Source organism: Ovis aries, chromosome 1 (genome assembly GCF_016772045.2).
Source record: "Ovis aries strain OAR_USU_Benz2616 breed Rambouillet chromosome 1, ARS-UI_Ramb_v3.0, whole genome shotgun sequence".
Classification (NCBI taxonomy): domain Eukaryota; kingdom Metazoa; phylum Chordata; class Mammalia; order Artiodactyla; family Bovidae; genus Ovis; species Ovis aries.
This window is the reverse complement of record NC_056054.1, coordinates 104,299,636-104,314,730: the sequence shown is the minus strand read 5'-3', so window position 1 is coordinate 104,314,730 and position 15,095 is coordinate 104,299,636. Positions and strand designations below refer to the sequence as shown.

Here is a 15,095-nt window from a genome sequence, read left to right as displayed (position 1 = left end):
AGGCCGGCTAGGGTCGCCCAATGGGCGTCGTGGCGTGTGGGGAAGGCGGAGCCGAGGTGCTTGGCAGCTGCCCAATCAGCGTCCTTGTTTGTGTGGTGCCGCCGCCGCCGGTGCAGCCGCCGCCGCCGCCGCTGCCCCCGTCTGTACCGCAGTGTCTGCTCCGCCCGCCCGCCCGGGTCCGGCCCGCCCCCCTCCCCCACCCCCGCCCCCGGTCCCGTCAGCGGGGTCCGGAACCTACTGTGCCGTCGCCTCTTCCTTTTTCGACGCCGCCGCCGCCGCCTGAGGAGGCGAGCTAGCCGGGAGTTACACCGCCACCGCCAGGTGAGGAGCTTTGGCCTAGGCCAGCCTGGCCGCCCGCCCGCCCGGGGGCGGTGAGGAGCGAGGAAGGGAGGGAGGCTGGGAGGAGGCGGTGGTGGCGGAGGTGGGGGAAGGGAAAGGTGGAGGGGCGGGGGGAGGGGAAGCGCCCGCGAGCCGACGCCCGCCCGCGCGCCCCCGCCTTGCGTCCCCCTCCCCCCACCCCGGCACCGCGCGCCCCCGCCTCGCGCTCCCCCTTCACCTCATCCCCTCCCCCCTCCCCCCGCTCCGCGCGCGCGCCCCGGTCTTTCACTTCGGCCTCGCGCGCCCCCAGCTCGTGTCCCTTCATTTCTTCTCCTTTTACTCTTTCTCCCCTCCCTCGCGCCCCGTTTCCCCCGCCTTCCCCGCTTTAACTCACTGCCTCATGCCCGCCATGCTCCCCTCCTTTCCTCTCTAGCGCGCCCCCCCCTTAACTCTCTCCACCCCCAGTGGTGCCCTCAGGGTGCGGGGGCCGCTCCCTACTCTCAGTCTTCTGTTTGCCGGCGGTTGGGACAAATAGGGGACCCTTAAGGCTGAGGGAAACATGGGATGATTATCTTTATATAGGCAAAGGGATCAGGAGCGCAGAACCTTACCCCTTTATTTCATCGTTCACCGTTCCTTCGCCCTCCCGTAGAAGGGAATTGTCTAAGCCTGTGTGGGTACTTGTCTTCTGTAGTGACTAAACCATCCCTTTCTTCGGCTGGGCTTCTGGGTCCCACTAGATCTGTATCCCAGTTCAGTCAGTGCCTGAGGGCCGAGGGAACTAGAACTTACCCTTTCCTAAAGCAGATCCGGACTTAGACTACTTTTGGCCTCCCCGCTTTCAATTACACGAAGGAGAGAGCTGCTCCTCTTAGTGCAGAGGTTTGGGTGCCATTTGCCTGCCCCAGGGCACCTTTCCCCCTTCATAAAGGTATGGTAGCCTTTTTGGATTCTTCCCCAGCATCAACTTCCCTCCAAACACATGATGTTATTAGTTCGTAGGGCTGGCGCTGAAGTGGAGATGGAGGCTTTGATGGTGGCTGGGTGGCATGTAGATGCTAACTGAGCTTGCCATCAACCTTTTTTTCTTCCACTGTCACCTGGAGAATCGGGTAGCCCTCTGAGAACAGTTTTCTCATTTCTGAGAAATGGTTATTTAGAGGGCTTTTGTGTAGGTGAGGAGAGCTGGGAGATACTTAAGGTAGTGTATTTCAGCAAAGGAAAAGAGCAATGCTTTCAGGCTAGATTCCAGCAGAAAGATTTGAACTTGCAGCAGCTGGAGTAAAAGCAGGTTTAACAGATCTGTGTTCAGAGAAGAGCTGATGCTTTTGAGTTTTTAAAATGTTTTTTCCCCTCTCAAAATGTTTATTTTTTGAGTAGACAGTGCTTGAATGTGACCCAAAGTGAAAAATCTCTCACCTGTGTCCTCCAGCTTCCAGCCCCCCTCCCCATACAAATGACTTTTGTTTTCTTGCATCAGCATGGTGTCTGTATGTTGTCGTCTATATGTTGAAGATTATCCTGTTTGGGAGTTTAGTGCTAACTTTATTGCTCCTTCTTTGATACACTGACTTTAACTCTTTCTTGAGATAACCACTTGGATTCATACTTTTGGTGCTTGGAGCAGTCCTGGTAGAGAATTGTCCTAGAGTGGCATTTCTGCTGGTCCTAGGTTGGGAAAGAGGTACTATTGGAGCTGCTAAAGGTGGTGCTACGCAGGAGCTGAGTATACTTTGAGGGAAGGTCCACACCTGTTGGAAATGGTGCTGGTTTTTTGGTGACTGATATTTTCTCTGGCTGTTTTGGAATGGACTGGGTCAAGGATGGTCTTTCCTTGGGCTTTTTAAGCAGATAGACTGTATAAATAAGGAGTTAATGGGAGTATGGATCTGGTAGTACTGTGTTCCCTTTTAAGAAGAATATAGTATTTTAGTTTAGTGGCAGTGATAGTCACCATGGTAAGGAATGAAGTAGGTGAGTAATAATCAGCAGGAATCAGAAGGCTGGATCTTTAGCCTGAGTGACCCAGTTTGAGAAGAGGTGAGGCTTAGGAACTTGTGTCCTGCCTGTTCCTTACTTGAGAACACTTTCAAGGAGGTGAGAGTGATTTGTAGCTGACAGCCGCATCCATCTTTATGACACTGTGGTTTGCCTTCCCTGACTATGTGTGATGTCTGTTAACTTCCTGTTTAGAGGCAGTCCCAATAGGGTCTGAATAGAGGCTGCATTCAAATACTTGTCTAGGAACAATGTTAACCAGGTTCCCTGATCAGCACTTCAGATCTTAGTTATGACAGTAACTTTTACTGCTGTGTTAAGCATAATACCACAGGGTGGTGGGGGAGGGAAATGTGAGAATTTTGTTCTTAATCTCATAGTCTTAAAGTACATTCAAAGCCTGTGTGCTGTCCCCCTCCCCTTTTTTGGATAAACGTCTCTCCTTACTTCGGACCCCCCCTCCCACCACCACAAACTGTACTCAACTTTTTTCTTTTTCTGGCTGGCCCCCGCCAAACCTCCAGGTTGGGTTTTGTTAGAAAACCGCAGTGTGGAAGAAAAAGAGTCAATGTATCAATAATAGTATCCTGACTGCTGGGGTTCATTCTTTTTTTTTTTTTTTTTAATCTTTTTGTCTCTTTTTTTTAGGAGGGGGGATTCATTCTTGCTTTAAGCATTGTTTTATATGTTGTATGTAAAGCAGGCCTCTTGTTTCAATTTTACTGATTGTTCCTTCCTTACCTCCTCCACCCATCAAGCTGGAGGTGCATATTTAGGGGAATAGCAGCTATGGCATCCTGGTTTCTGTACTGGAGCATATTCTTTGTTAGCCACCTCATTGGGACAAGCAACCCCTTAGAACCGTCTTACTGACAAGCAGTCCCTGAACTCAGTCAGAATGCTTATTTAGTTCATTGAGAAAAGCCAAACCAGCTTTGGTCAAGTAAAATGATTGCTAGAGAGGTCATGATTTCAGCCATAACTGGAACTCAAGGACTTTCTTCTCTGGACCCTTTGCGGTACTTAAAGCCCTGCATCATTATATATTAAGGCACAATAGCCAGACATTGATACAGTTTAGAGGGAAAGAAGAAGAAAAAGAAAACCCAGTCAGTCAGATTGACTATAAATCTAGTCCTGGCATAAAGCTGTCCACCTCTTTGCTCAGGAAGATCCAGCCTATCAGGCAGTGCCACACAAAGTTGCACTTCTTCTGTATTGGCTAAGCCTGGGAAAGGAGATAGAAGGAATTTCAGTTTCTTTTGAAAAGGACTGACTTTGGAAGGGAAAAATATTAGCCATTTTGTTTGTTTTATCCTCAGTAATTCCTGTGATACTTTTTCTATAGGTACTGGTTGGGGGTTTGGTGGCTCTAGAGTTCTTAAAGCAGAGAGCCTCCTGTATTTGCATAGTAGTAATGAAAGCCTCTGGACCGTAGAATTCTCCTCCTTTGTGTTTCATCTTTTACCTTCTCTTTTATGGATATATGAAGTATTCCTATAGCATTTGAGGTTATTCAGTAGGAAAGGAGTGACCTAGGGTCATTATGAGCCTAACCAGCCTGGATAGTATCTCAGTAATGTTTGGTGTCTCCCTCAAAATCCTCTGGTCTTTGCTTTAAGGTGCCATCAATTGGCAAGAGACTATCAATAGTTTGGGGTTGTAGTACCAAAAGCGACAGATGAATGAGGACAAGTATTTTGTTACTTTTGAGGTATGAAATGGTCAATCCCAGACCTCAAAGAGTCATCATAATTGCAGAAGCTTCCTTGACTGTTTGTGAACTTGATTGTCATTAATACTAGCAGTGAGCTATTAAGGGACATGACAATGCTTTGACATTCATAAGCCATTATTTTGTTTGTTTTCACATCTGGCTAGTTTACATTTTTAAAAGTAATTCAGATTATCTTTACTTGAATCTGAAAGTCATGTTGTAAGTCTCCTGATAAAGCTTTCTTGATCTACTCTCATTTTGGGAGGAAGCTGGAATTTGTAATCTCCTCAAATATAGGCTGGAATATTAGGATTTAGGTTAGACTTTAGAATTAGTGAATTCTCACTGTGGTTGTGGGGGATTAGATGTGTTAATTGGAGAGGTTGTGCATCTCTAACCTAGAAGGTATTTATTTATAAAGTTAGCTTTTTGAAAGTATTTAAATTCAGACTTCCCAGGAGGGAAGTTGTGGACTAATAAGTGGCAAGTTGGAATAGCAGAACACAAGTAGAGAGTCTAGAAATCCTGGGTCAAATCCTAGCTTTGCCATTTTTTAGGTATATGATTTTGGGTAAGCCTCCTAGTTGTGTTGTTGTTGGTTTTTTTTTTTTTTGGCTGCAAGGTTTGTGAGATTTTGGTTCCTGAATCAGGGATAGAACCCAGGCCCTCAGCAATGAAAATGTGAAGTGCTAACCACCAGGAAGGAAGGTTGATACTCAGTCATATCCAACTCTTTGTGACTTCATGGGCTTCTCTGTCCGTGGAATTTTCCAGGCAAGAATATTGGAGTGGGTTGCCATTTCCTATTCCAGGGGATCTTCCCGACCCAGGAATTGAACCCACATCTCTTATGTCTCCTGCATTGGCAGGCAGGTACTTTACCTCTGGTGTCACCTGGGAAGCTAACCAGACCACCAGGGAATTCCTAAGCCTCCTAATTTTTGAATTCCTATTTCTTGCACAGTAAAAGCCGGTTTTTACAGTGGGCTCTAAAGTATTAGATGCTCTGCCCTTCTCTGTTGCTGCTGTTCAGTCACGTCAGTCCCTTTTCTTTTTTGATCTCCTGTCATCCTCTCTTTTGCTCATGCCATCCCAGCCACATTGGCTTGTTCCGTAATACATCAGTCACACTCACTATCTCAGGACCTTTGCACTAGTTACTCCTTCTAGTGGGAAATATCTGTTTTTCCCACAGAGATAATACAAATGACTAATTTTCATACTTTCTTCAGTCGAATCTGTTTAAATGTCACCTTGTCACCTTTTGAGTGAGACTTTATCCTACCTATATTTAAAATTGGACCTTCAACGTCCACCCCTCACTCCTAATCCTTCTCTGTTTTTCAGTGTACAGCTTTCTGATATACTTGTTACATTTATTGCTTATTGATTCCCCTGGTATGATGTAAAGTCTGTGAAGACTTGCATTTATTTTGATGTTTTGTTTAATGCCTAGTACAGTATTTGGCAATATAGTTAATACTGAATAACTATTTCTTTTTAAAAATTTATTTGGCTGTGCTGGGTCTTGGTTCTAGCACAAGGGATCCTCAGTCTTAGTTGCGGCATGTGGGATCTAGTTCCCTGACCAAGGATTGAACCTGAGCGCCTTGGATTGGGGAGCATGAAGTCTTAGCCACTGGGCTACCAGGGAAGTCCTTCAATAACTATTTCTTAATCAAATAGGAATAATAATAACTTTTTTTTATCTGTTTGTTTATAACAAAGCTATGAAATGTGGTAAGCATGATATAGGATCTTAAAATGTTTTTGAACTTTGAAGCATTCATTATACAAATAATGATGATAGAATGATTGCCTTCCCATTGAAATGGTAAATAACACTTGATTATGGGAAAAAAATCTTCATATATATTCACATATATTATCAGATCTCCTAAACGCCAGCTCTCTTGTTTCCAGCTGTCCACTGTATGCTAGATGTAGCCATCTCTGTATTCCATTGCTACCTTAGACTAAACATTTTCGTCACCTACTCCCCTTTTGTGATTCATTGAGTCATCGAAGCTAGAGATGTGAGCATTATTGTCAGTTCTCTCTCTCTTACCCGTTACTTTCCAAATATCTCTGAATCTATACCTTTTTTCTGTATTTCCATTGCTGCTGTTCAGGACTATAACAACTTTTATTTGGAATATTGCCATGATCTCTTATAGTTCTCTCTGTTTTTAGTCTTGCTCCCTTTTAAACCATCAGTCATACTCTCTTCAAAATAGTCTAATGGAGATCTGATAATTCGGTTTCCCCTTCTCAAAAGTATTCAGTAGTTTCCAATCATTTAAAGGTACTCTACATGATATCAAGGGCCCTTTATAAATCTTGACCTTTGTCTTTCTCTCCAGCTTTACTTTTCTCCCTTCACAGTTTATACATGAGCAAATACAGTTCTTTTAGTTACCAGATCAGCTTCCAAATTTCATCTCAAATGCTACTCTCTCTGGGGACCCTTCCTTGACTTGCCCAAAGAGACTTAGCTATACTTTCTCTTTGATCTCATTCTAATTTGTATATATTGCATATATCCCCCCAGTGGTCTGACAACATTCTGAAATAAAGAGATATCATGTCTTTTTACTATTGTTTCTCCAGTGCCTAGCATGGTGTCTGTCACCTATAAAATGTTTTAAAATAATGAATAAGTCTATGGATTGAGAAAATGCTGCATACATTTAGAAGATGCCCCATTTGTTATATTCTGGGGACAGAAGAACCCAGTTGGTGTCTTCGTTCCATTTATCTGTGTGACCTTGGTTGAGTCACTTGAAGTCTCCCAAGCCATAGTTTTCTCAAATTAGAAATAATCAGTAGCTGTTTTATCTATTTCACTATGTCTCTTTGTCAGTCACATGAGATTACACATGTAAAAATGTTTTATAAACTGTAGAGCACTGTATATAGCTGTTATTATGTGCTGACACAAGCTGAGCTTTTCTCACAACTCATTTTTTCTTGTTTATATTGATGTAGGCCCTTTCATTTTATTATCAAAACCATAAATAACTCTTCTACAACTTGTGTTTTGTTCATGTCCTTTTTCATTAGTAGGCGTGACGTGTTCCTATATATTGTTTTAAATAGGGCAAGTTTAAAGGCTTTCTCAGTAGTCCAGTGGGTTAAAGAGGTTGTAAAGTCCTGGAAATTACTCTTCTCAAGGAGTACCTCAGTCATGGATTCTGTAATTTTTTCTTCAGTTTTTTTTTTAATGCATTTTTGCAACTTTTGAAACTTGAAGGGAATTTTTAAAATGTAAATATAAATTCATTTGTTGAGTACTTTCTTTGTGTAAGGCTTTATGCTATTTTAATTCTAACAGTAACTCTGTGAGGGAGGTATTATAATTTTACAGATGAGAAAATTCAATTTTCAGGAAGGTTGTCGTTTTGCTGAAATCTCAAAAATTAATAAAAGTGGTGAATCCAGTATTTGAACAATTTTGCCTGACTCCAGAAGTTATCTTACTGTTCTCTTAACGCTTCTCGTAGAGTTTTGTTTTGCCTTTGCAAAAACAAACCAAACAAGAAAATGATAGTTTTCCTAGTAGATCTTATATGAAAAAAGTTACATGATCGAATTAGGGTTTTGAAAAATTCTGGGTTAAGTTAAGGCAGATTTCTTTACAACATAAGATCCCAAAGCCTTGCATGTCTAAATACACATTTATATTAGGAGTGGTAAAAGAATGACTAAAGGATGCAAAGCTTCTGGAAATTATTTGACCATGAAGAGCATCTCTTTGAGAAGACAGTACTGCACCTTGATAATCTGCTTTCTTGTAGTTCTTCTGTGGGTTGATTTTTTAAAAAAAAGAGTTGTCACTCTTGAATGAGGGAATTAAATGCTTTTGTGTGCTAGTTTTCCAGAGAACTAGTATGGTGGTATTATGCTAGATGTTTTTTTAGAAACTTCACTGGTTTGGAGGCTGTAGTTTTTTCCCCCATGAAATCTTCAAAGGCAAATGGCACAGCTCATCCAACTTGGCTCTTACCTTCAATGAGTTCCCAGGAGGATAACTCTAACTGAGCTGCTGCCTCCACCTTCTTTCATCTTGCATGCTAGGAAACAGGAGAGTAAGGTTTCAGCTTTGTGTGTGAGCAGAATCCCTTGAGCCAGGAGCGAGAAGCTCTTCCTTTCTGTAAGGATGGTAGTTTCACACTAAGAGATCTGTAAAGCCCCACTGTTCTTTCTCTTCTGTGATGCATGCAGACAGACATGGGCATCAGAGGCAAGAAGGAACAATAGCTTTGATTTTTTCAGTCATACTGGTCTTGAAATTAAAACTTTGGGGGATTTGTATTCTGTTGTTTAAAAGCATAAAGGTTACCTGAATGGTGTTCACCACTAAATAGGTTGAACTACCAGTGAAAAATGTTGAAAATATTTCCTCAATAGAATAACATTTTGGAGGGAGGGACAGCTTCTAACCACTCTTAAACATATATTTGGCTGGATTGATGTGTTGCTATCAAAGAGAGTGAAGGAGTTGGTCATATTTATTGCAACTGCCTGGGACAGTGTGCCTGGAAGACCCTATATTAGATTTCTGTGGAAATTTGGTGTGAATAGCATGACACTCTTCCCATGTAGTACTGTCCATGAATAAATTGTGTTACTCTAATGCTGTTCTTTTCTCATTTTATAATTCACTTAGTAAAGAATGCTCACTGAAGTCGTTACCTGAGTGCGTTGTGAATTTGAAAGTTTTATTAGAATATTTTAAATCCAGATTATTTTCTGCCATGTAAATGGAAATTAGAATATGGGTCTCTTACTGCACTAAGATTCAGTCTTAAGTTTTCATTAGCCTGCATTTTTAACTCTTCACTTTGTGCATGGAAAGCTATTTCACAGTTGAATTCTGTATAATTCATTAACATTGCACTGAAAACTTTCAAGGAATATGGGTGACTGGAAAAGGATCTTTTTACAGCTGTATTTACTTGAACAGAAACATCTTTTTATTTATTTATTCATTTATTTATGACTGTGCTGGGTCTTTCTCTAGTTGCAGCGAGTGGCAGCTACTCTAGTTGTGGAGCATGGCCTCTAGGCATCTGGGTTTCAGTAGTTGTGGTTACAGGCTTAGTTGCTCCGCAGAACATGGAATCTTCCCAGACCAGGGATCTAACCTGTGTCCCCTGCATTGGCAGGTGGACTCTTAACTACTGGACCCACAGTGAAGTCCCAGACAGAACCATCCTAAAAATAGCAAGTGCAACTTTGAAAAACCTGGAGGGTTCAAAGGAATAAGATGTCTCTAGCTTAACTAGTGGTGTAAAAATTTGAGATCTAATGAATTACTGTACATAAAGGGGTACCACTTGTTATGAACTGTTTTGATTGTTGCATTTTTAAAAGTATTTATTTAATGATTATTTTTGGCTGCGCTGGGTCTTTGTTACTGTGCACAGGCTTTCTCTAGTTGTGGCGAGCGTGGGCAGCTCTCTAGTTGTGGTGCATGGGCTTCTCATTGCTGTGGCTTCTCTTGTTGCAGAACACAGGCTCCAGGGCACGCAGTTAGTTCAGTAGTTGCTGTGTATGGGCTTAGTAGTTGCGGCAAACAGGCTTAGTTGCCCTGCGACATGTGGAATCTTCCCTGACCAGGGATTTTAACCCATGTCTCCTGCACTGATTGGCAGATGGACTGCTAGGGAAGTCCTGATTGTTTCACTGATGCTACCAAAGCCTTGATGTGTATCTGGAGTTAAATCGTAGGTTCCCAGTTTTGTCAAAGACAGAGTGGTAGGTGTCCAAGAAGAGTATAACCAAGGTTGGAATCTGAGCGGTTTCTATTTCCAAATTAAACCTTTAGTCTCGCTGACTGAATACCTGAGAATATTCACAGGAAGGGAGTGAAATACAGTATACTAGAGGGACTTCCTTGGTGGTCCAGTGGCTAAGAGTCCATGCTCGCAGGCAGGAGGGCCCAGGTTCAGTCCTTGGTCAGGAAACTAGATTTCATATGCTGCAGCTAAAGAATCTGCATGTTGCCACGAAGATTGATGATCCCATTTGCCACAGCTAAGACCCAGTGGAGCCAAATAAATAAATAAATTTGGCTGCACCAAGTCTTAGTTACAGCATTTTGGATCTTTAGTTGCAGCCTGTGGAATCTAGTTTCCTGACCAGGGATTGAACCTGGGCCCCCGGCCTTGGGAGCCTTGAGTCTTAGCCACTGAACCACCAGGCAAGTCCCCAATAAGTAAATATTTTTAAAAAAGCAAAACGACAGTGTCTGTAGTTATGTCACTTCTGTGCTGTCTTCTAGATTCAGTTGGGTTAAGAGTGTGAAAAGGACTGTATAAGGGACACTTTTATGGTACAAAGAGGTATTAGGGGAGAACAGTGAGATTCTTACTTATTATTTTGTAGCTTTAAGAATTAGCTGAAGAAGCCTTTGGAAGTGATCGTTTTTTAAAGTTCATTATTATTGGAGTATAGTTGCTTTACTGGAGTAATCAGTTTAATTTTGTTATGGGGGCTGCTTACCACATCTATATGTTGCCTAGACTGCACATTAGTTTTTGCTGGTTGTCTAGAAAAGCTTTGTGCTCTCTCTCTTGTTAATCTTTCCAAGTCAACTATTCTCAGTGTTGTGCATAAGTATAATTGTGGTATCTGGATATGAGAAAGTCTAGTATTGGTGCTAATCTTGGGGTGTTTTTACATAATTAGTTGAAATCTCCTTCTATGGTTACACTGGAATAACTTTTGGTCATTTTAAAAAGTATAGTTCTACAGTTAGAAAGTTTTGGGTTCACATTTCTACTTTGCCACTTAACTAGTTGTTAGACCTTAACTTCACTTCTCTGTGCCTGGTGGATAGTAACTCTGTACCTATTAAAAAAATAATTGCCCATCATTCCTCAGCTTAGCACCTGGCAACCTCCATTCTGCTTTCTTTATCTATAAATTTGAGTACTCTAGGGTCTTCATATAAGTAGAATCATAAAATATTTGTCCTTTTGTGTCTAGCTTATTTAATTTTAGCATAATACCTTCAAGGTTCATCTATGTTGTAGCATGTGTCAGAATTTCATTCCTTTTTAAGGCTGAATAATATTCCCTAAGACCTTGATGCTGGGAGAGATTGAAGGCAAAAGGAAAAGGAGGCAGCAGAGGGTGAGATGGTTAGAGAGCATCCCTGACTCAATGGACATGAATTTTAACAAACTCCAGGAGACAGTGGAGGACAGAAGAGCCTGGCGTGCTGCAGTCCACGCTACTGCAGAGTCTTGCATACGACTTAGCAGCTGAACAATAGCAAGAACTGCCTTACTATTTTCTTTTGTGACTATTCATTCTTACCAGCAATGTATTCATTTTTAAATTGGGTTGTTTGTTTTGTTGTCATTGAGTGATGGGAGTTCTTTTTACTGGATATTAATCCTGTATCAGATATATGATTTGCAAATACTTTCTTCCATTTTGTGAGTTATTTTTTACTCAGTTGATAATGTCCTTTGGTGCACAAAATTTTGATGAGATCCAGTTTACTATTTGCTGTTTTTGGTGTCATATTCAAGAAATTGTTACGAACTCTGTCATGAAGCTCTTTCCTCCTGTGTTTTCTTCTAAGAGTTTTTCAATATTAGTTCTTATTTTTAGGTCTTTGATCCATGTTGAGTTAATTTTTGTATATGCTCCAAGGTAAGGGTCCAGTTTTATTCTTTGGAATGTGGATATCCAGTTTTTCCAGCACTGTTTGTTGAAAAGAGAGTCGTGTCTCCGCTGAATGGTCTTGATCTTTGTTGATAATCATTTGATCATATGTGCAAAGGTTTATTTTTGGAGTCTGTATTCTGTTCTATTGCTTTGTATGTCTGTCTTTATGCTCATACCACACTGTTTCAGTAACTGGGGCTTTGTAATAAATTTTGAAGTCAGTAAGTATAAGTCCTCTGACTCGTCTTCATTTTCAAGATTGTTTTGGCTATTTGGGGTCCCTTGAGATGACATATGAGTTTTAGGTTGTGTTTTTCTTTTCATATCCCTTTTTTATATTGGGCCAAACAATATAACACTAAACTGAATGGGATCCTGTTACTATAATATGGCAGCTGGTCCTTGTCATAAAAAATTTTAATTTCACCCAGCTCCTTGGATCACGTATTTTTCTTTACAGTATTAGAAGCAGGGTTACTCTGGATAACTTTTGCTCTTATAAATGAATTGCTGTGGTTGGAGCATTTTATTTATTGTTAAAAGTTTGGTTCAAATTTATTTTGTTTTTGGCTGCACTGGATCTTTGTTGCTGCATGTGGGCTTTCTCTAGTTGTGGTGAGCAGGGGCTATTCTTTATTGAGGTGAACAGATTTCTCATTGTGGTGGTTTCTCTTGTGGCAGAGCACAGCCTCTAGGGCACACAGGCTGCAGTAGTCATGGTATATGGCTTTAGTTGCCTGTGGCTTGTGGAATCTTCCTGGACCATGGATCAAATCCGTGTCCCCTGCATTGGCAGGTGGCTTCCTATCTACTGTGCTGCCAGCGAAGTCCAGCGGTGGCTTTTCTTTTTGCAGAGCATGTTCTCCAGGGCACTTGGGCTGGGCTTCAGTAGTTGTAGTCACCGGCTCTAGGGGTGTGGGCTCAGTAGTTGTGGCACATGCGCTTAGTTGCCCCTCAGCATGTGGGATTTTTCCAGACTGGGGATAGAACCGTGTCCCATGAACTGGCAAGTGGATTCTTAACCATTGGACCACCACAGAAGTCCTCCAGTTAAAAAAAAAAAGACACACAATGAGAAGTTTCTCATCACTTCTCACCTGCCTAGTTTTAAACATCATCATTGTTATTCCTTTTCTGTCATTTCAGAATTTTCTATGTATACGTAAGCATATGTGAATTTCTTTTTAGTTTTTCTTTTTACACAAAAGATAGCTTTCTACATCTTTTTTTCATTTAATAATATAGGAGATTCTTTTCAAATCTATATATAGAGAATTTGCTTATTCTTTAAATGATAATTTTGAGGGTGAAAATCTTTTCATGGATATCAAAACTTTGTTGGGAAAGAATATTCAAGTTTATGGCTATGTACCTTTCCTATTGTCTACAAGTCTTGCTCTTTAATAACTTTTATTGCTATTATTCTCTTAGTCAGCATTGAATAAACATAATTTGAGTACCGCTATGTTATTAAACTTAGTGCTGATTACCTAGTTTATAAAGTCTGTTTTGTTTTTTCATCTGTAGTCTTAAGTCTCAAATTATATCAGAAAACCCAAGTCTCCAATAAGTGATACAGGGTTATTTTTCTAGTTCCTAGAGTATATAGACCCCAGGTGGTTTTTCTCTATCCTCGACTAGTTTGGTCTAGAAAAAAATGACTGATAAAAGAGAAAACTTGGATCTCTTTACCCATGTGTCAGCACTCTGTTCACTTTGTAACCACTTAAATCTGCTGGTTGTGGGGAACTGAAAAAGCCTGGCGGTATTAGGTATTTATTGTGTATCTACCATGTAAAAGACATACACATAAGTGTTGTATAGCAAGTAAAGATTAATTATAAAACTTCAGTCCTCAAGAAGATACATAGTCCAGAAGAGAAGACATTTATTAAAATAACTACAACATTAGATACAGTGTGTTTATAAATTAAGTAACCAACATATTAGGAAACAACATATCAACGTCTTTTACAATTTGGTTCAGAGTGTGATTTAAGCTTACCAAATCCTGAAAATTCTTTCAAAAACCTCTCTTTATTCCATCTATCTGTATCTGTCCTAACTTGAGTTGTTTTAGTTTTAGCCATTGTAATTGCTTGCCCATATCACCTTAGATATGTCTCTTTTGTTTTTGGCCACGTCTTGTGGCTTGCTGCATCTTAGTTCCCAAGTTAGGGATTGACCTAAGGCTCATGGCAGTGAAAACGCCAAGTCCTAATCGCTGGACCACCAGGGAATTACCTTGGATAAGTTTTTTAATAACTAACATTACTGGGCTTTTTTATGTGCAAATACTGTTTTAAGCACTTCACATTAACTTGTTTAATCCTCACAGTACCTCCATTTTTACAATAAAAAAACTGAGGCACAAAGAGGTTAAGTGAGTTCCCTAAGGTCACAGACCTAATAAATAAAAGAGCTGGGGTACAGAATCAGGAAGTTTTGACTGTTTGGCTCAGATTGTTTAGCATTATACCATACTATGTGTATGTGTGTATTACATACATGTTTATCATTGTTTTGGTGATTGTACAGTATCTCATTGTATGGATATACTTTAGTTTGTACCCAGTCTATGCCCACTGAGGAATATTTAGGATGTTTCTAGTGTGTGAGTGTATTGTCATAACCAGGGTTCCAGTGAAACATCTTACATACATTTTAGTGTATCTGTAGGTAAAATTTCTAGAAATATAATTATTGGACCGAAGGGCATGCACATTGAAAATTTTGTCAGATATTAAATTATCCTCCTGTAATTTGTACCAGTTTACATTCATACCAGCAGACTGTGAAAGTTTCTAAAACAGCTCAGTTTAAATCTAAATTTGAGGGAAGCAATGTGGTTGGATAGTGATGAGTACTGTCTTCAAGTGCCTCTGTATCTTGTTAGCATTTCTTTTCTTAAAAGCATATATCTCTGGATTTGATTATTGGCCATCTAACTGTAGCCAGTTGTTGGGAAGAGGAGTACACACAGTTTAACAGAAAATTTTACTTGTTCGAAATGGCCTTCAAACCAATCAGTTGTCAAACATGGGACTTCCCTTTGAGTCCAGTGGTTAAGAATCTGCCTGCCAATGCAGAAGACCCTGGTCCTCAGGGAATTCGATCCCTGGTCCTCAAACTGAGATTCCAGCTGCCACAGGGCAACTGCTGAGCCTGTATTCTAGCACCCTCGAGCTGCAGCTGCGAAGCTCACATGCCGTAACTACTGAAGCTGTGCTCTGCAACAAGAGAAGCTTCACTGCAATGAGAAGCCCACACACCGCAGCCCATATGCTGCAGCTAAGACCCAGCACAGCCAAACATTTAAAAAGAAAAAAGAAAAATTGTTAGTCTAAACCTTTTTAAAACTTTGGTAAATTGATTTGTC

General features: G+C 40.9%; 1 protein-coding gene across 15 annotated transcripts in view; it reads left to right on the top strand.

Moving 5' to 3' along the window:
* The first annotated feature begins 80 nt into the window (after positions 1-80).
* Positions 81-15,095, top strand: part of GATAD2B (GATA zinc finger domain containing 2B) — a 79,595-nt gene continuing 64,580 nt past the window's right edge. For all 15 annotated transcript variants that reach the window (XM_027975481.3, XM_042254370.2, XM_042254354.2 and 12 more), the window contains exon 1: positions 81-321. The gene's annotated coding sequence lies outside the window, so the exon portion shown is untranslated. The remainder of the gene's footprint in view (positions 322-15,095) is intronic.